Source organism: Pinus tabuliformis, chromosome Q, assembly GCF_031772625.1.
Source record: "Pinus tabuliformis cultivar Carrire ecotype Pingquan chromosome Q, CPIR1, whole genome shotgun sequence".
NCBI lineage: Eukaryota > Viridiplantae > Streptophyta > Pinopsida > Pinales > Pinaceae > Pinus > Pinus tabuliformis.
The window spans coordinates 230,114,090-230,119,061 of record NC_142296.1 but is presented as its reverse complement, the minus strand read 5'-3'; positions in this window follow the sequence as shown (position 1 = coordinate 230,119,061).

Below are 4,972 nucleotides of genomic sequence, written 5' to 3'. Positions count from 1 at the left end.
CAAGTGCTTTATCTTAGGGTACAGGTTTTCATACTGATGTCGTCTCGTAAGGAGTACATGCTAGATGACACTTAAGGAGTTGAGGAGAAAATATAATAATCAAATAAGAAGACCAAGGAACACTAGGGTATGATAGAAAATCAAAGATCAGGACCGCATGAAGACTCCATTTGGTTCACAACCCTTTGGAGGGCTGGTACGAAAAACAAAGCACATATTTCATGAAGTTGAAATGCACCTCTTATTGTAGTATGAAGGAAATATTACCATTTTCATATCATTATGTATTCAATGACATGTATGGTCGCAAACACTTATATTCATTCCATGTGTTTTCACTAAGTGTTTCGCTCCCTTTTGCAAGATAGGCAAGATGTCTTCTTTTTGCATGCCGGTTGTCTCACTTTATACATAAGCTCATTTTGGTGGTTCCAAGGGATCATCTTTGTGTTTATGATTTTTCCTAACCATGTAAACACATGTCACACTCATTCAAAAAGTTTTGAGCGATGTCGCATAAGTGTCGTCACGATTGTCAGAAAGTCTATCTTAGGTGTCGCACTTGTCGTAGTTGGTAATGAAGTGGTCACACACAAGAGGAAGTGTTGTTCGTGTGTCATGGGTGATGAATGTTGTTAAGTCATCAAAGTATACTAAGTGTTAGGACACAATCCAAGCTTCATCACTTCACTTGTCAGTCTCACTAGTCCAACACTTAGCCTTTTCTGAAGAAGCTCCCCAACCCTTTAACTTGACTTTCCCCAGCTTGCCTGGACTGCACATTGCGTAGTTCCAGTCAGCAAGTTGTGACCTTGAGCCCTAGATCTATGTAATGCATAGTTCATGTCCCTTAGGACTATTGCATTACGCATTTCTTAAGCCCAAGACCAACCTTCTCTTCCAGAATTGCGCAACCTTTTCAATCAGCCTTCCCTTCCAAAACTATGCAGAAGCTGCCTTCAGTGTCCTCCCCTCATCTTGACCCAATGTCTCCAAGAACTATGAAAAATTCATTCAGCCTTCCTCTCCAGAACCTCGCAAAAATATTCCACAGTGGCCCCTCCTTCAGCCGAACTCACTTAACTCTAAAATTGTGCAAAAGATAGCCTCTAGTCCCAGCCTGAACTGCGCATTGCATAGTTCCAGGCCTAAAGCCTTAGCCCTGGCTATTGGGATTGTGTAATGTGTAGTCACTGAGCCTCCCTTCCCAAATTGTAACTCAATTTCGGTTCAATCCCTAGAACAAAATGCACCATATTAGGCTAGGAGGTTTTTGAGCTAATGTCATCTCGTCATGAGTGAATTTTAGATACAGGAACCTAGCTGGATGATGAAGAAGGAGATGAAGCAGAAATACATGCAAACTAAATTCTTGTAGCTAAGAATCCAATTTGATATATCAAGGCAAAAGGACACCAACTCGTGACCACAACCTAATACTTGATATCATTGAAGATTCCTGTCACCAAGCCATGAGGAGGTGGAAGACAAGAGTATTCTCAAGAAGACATCATTAACAGTAGCAATTGTGGAATGGCATTACCACATCACTAAGAAGTCCATGAAAACAATGTCATGTCATGTCATGCCATGAGTGATCATATGCCACATCACTATTATGGACCATATACATTATATTCAATTGTATTGTAAAGTGGAAGTCCAAAGGACACACATGAATATGAAGATTCATGTAAGTGGAAAAGTCATAGAAATTTGAATAGTCATGAGGGTAGTCAAAGAGTCACAAAGAGGAAGCATCACCCCTTGGTTATATATACCCCCTCATTATATGAGGAAAGGAATTTTCACCTTGGTTCCTGTTGCAAGGAATTAGAGAGATCAGCTAGTTCTTTTAGGATGAAAGAGTGGCTCTAATGTCCCACTACTGGGGCTAGTGATGTACATTGTAAACATGTGTCATATTTTGTTGAATAACAGAAGCCTTTGAAGGCTAGCATGTTCTTCATGCATGGACTATGAATGTTTGTAAGACTATTATGTGGTATTTTGTATTTCATGTTTTCTTTCACATGTACTAAGACAATTGAACTATTTCAGTTATTTTAGTGCTTATCTTATTGAGAATGTGCTATAATGGTTCTTATTGTTGTCCCATTCTTGTGGACTATTCCACAGGATACTAGACAGACATTTCCTTGTTTTTTGGTTGTAATGATTATCACTTTTGTTGTGGGTTATTCCATTGGATTTTAGATGGAGCCTTTTGGTTCATGTGTGTCTCTTCCTGGGTGGTAATACTACCTCCACTTAGAGGCTCACTTTTCTCCCCCCTTTGCAGTAGAGGAACCTTGACACAGTTGCAATTGCACATTCACTAGGCACACCTCCCTTTCTTTTTGAAGAAACCATTTCATAACTCTCATGTGCTGATAGTTAGAGCCAAGGAAAATCATTAAGGATTTGGAAACCAGGCCTTTATACTGTATGGGACTCCTACACCAAATGGTGTGAGGTCTGATTGGGACTTCATATCGAGGAGATCCCCTTGGTTGACATATTTCCAGCATCATCAACAAAATGGTGCTAGAAGGATGACCAAATGATAGGCTATGCCCATTGAGTCTATTTTGAATCTCTTATTTAAAATGGGTCTTCCCCAAATCAGAATCCTAGGATGTTTTTTAAAGAGATTAATTGTAATATCCCTGTGGAATTTATTCATAACCTATCTGGATTTAAGTTCGATGGTGAGGGTGAATCAACTTTTCGTGAACATCTATTTCAAGTTGTTCATATTTTTCTTTCTAATATAATACATTCCAAAGATGTCATGGCTATATTACTCACCCTCACATTCGAGGGTCATGTTAATCATTGGTGTCATACATTACCCATTAATTCTATCCATTCATTCAACTGACTTGCTAAGAAGCTTCATAAAGCCTTTGATAAGTATAACTAGCAAGATGTTTGTGGGAGAATTGATCTTTTAAGAATGAAGCCTGATGAATCTGTTGAGGATTTTTCTAATCGATTGCTTCACCTCTGTTATGAAATTACTGAAAATCATTTGAATTGGGATTTCATGAAACAAGAGTTTGAGCACTTGGTTCTTGTCTCTTCATACGATGAACCTAAACCACTTGATTTTTCTTCTTCCCCAACTCTTGTGAATCATGAGGCACCTCAAATTTCAGAGGAGGAGCTTACTGCCCCTTTTTTTCTTTGTCCTCCTCCCTTTCCAGTCTCGATGTGGATGCCTCCTTGCGGTGGTTGTAAAATTGGGAAATCTGCAAATCAAATCTCTAGTCCATCTTCTCATTCTTCTTCTACTTTTCATGATTCAGATTCAATGCAAGAAATTCCAGAATGGCTCATGAATCCTATGATGAAGACTTACTCCTCCACCCCGTAAGATGATGTCACTGTTCATAACTCTAGTTTCAAAGCTAATCTAGATTTTTTTTATCCTCTATCATCTACACATCCTAACTCTTTGTACCATGACCTACTTGATCGATCTACTCCACCAAATGGTTCTTCACATTCTCTTGATTCTCAATTGGTTGGCTCAAATCGTGATCAGGTACAAAGCAATCATATTACATAGGTAGAGGAGCAGAAAGGTGAAGACACTTTTAATATTTCCTCTCTTTTTCAGAATGTTTCATGTCAAGGTATTGTGTTTTCATTCTTGAATGATTATCAATCTACTAATCTTGGTAGAGAATCCACTGTAATCAATTCTTTCAATCAACCCCTAACCTTGGGCAGTGATCAATCCAATGATGATAAATCTATTTCCGTATGTCGTGATGAATTCCCAAGCACATCATATGATCTTTCAATTTCTCATAAATATTTTAATTTAGATCCAGAATCTGCTTCGATCAAAGAATATGTTCATATCAAAACTTCCTCTTCACCTCACTATCCCTTGTGTCCTACCATTTGCAATACATCTACTTATGACGAAGACACTCCATGCTCTTCAGTTTCTTCATCCGATGAGTTATACCCTCGATTGACACAAGGTGGTGAGGTTGTCAATGATGAAATTGAAAATAGTCAAATCATAGAGTACCCTTCTCCTGCATGAAGCTGACAACTCTTCAAATCATCTTGCTCACAATATTTCCCTAATACTTTTATCTTTGAATATGTTATTAGAAGAACCTCTCCACTTGAGTAATTTGATTGTTGAAGTTGAAAATTATGGTGAAACCTGTGACAGAGATGGCTTCCATCTGGTGAACAATAATGAAACCAGCAACAACAGTTATCCTCAAATGATGCATGATCTGGTCCAATCTTCAAAATGCTATTCCAAAATCCTGGGAAGTTTTGGGACCTACTAGGGAGTCAAGCCACTTCAAATTTCATTGATGTTTATGTTAGGAACTCGTAACTCTGGTAAGCCCCCTAAACTAAGTCAGATCTAGTTTCCCTCACACAATCCTTATTTCTTCATGGTTTCATTCGCCATAAATCTCTTTCCCAAAGATGTTTCATATTTCGAATGTACTCTTTCAAACTCTTGATATTTTACTTCTAAACTGACTCATGAATTTTTTTTTGGTTCAACCATCTTCATGCAAATATATCGCATCAAACTCGGGTTGGGAATGTGCATCTCTCATAGAGTCATGGAATTGTAAAGTTGATCATCTCAAGGACTATCTTTTCCTGAAGGAATCATGCTTATCAAATTTATCCCTTAATGGTTAGCTCTTGGGTCTTCTTGCGAATTTTATGTTGCAAATTTGTCCTCTCATCGCACCAAAAATCCTCTTGAGTGATAATGAATGCACAAGTTGTCACACGAATCAAGTTCTTCTCCATTCACCATGTCCCAACTGGTCTCATGTATTTGTGGTGTTGGCATCCTTTTTAAACTCTTTTGATGACTACGATGCTTGTACAATTTGTCACCAGTTGTAGGAAAATGGTTTATCATATTTGGCTCGCAAGGAACTTGGTTCGATTGTTCAGATCATTCATAAGACTA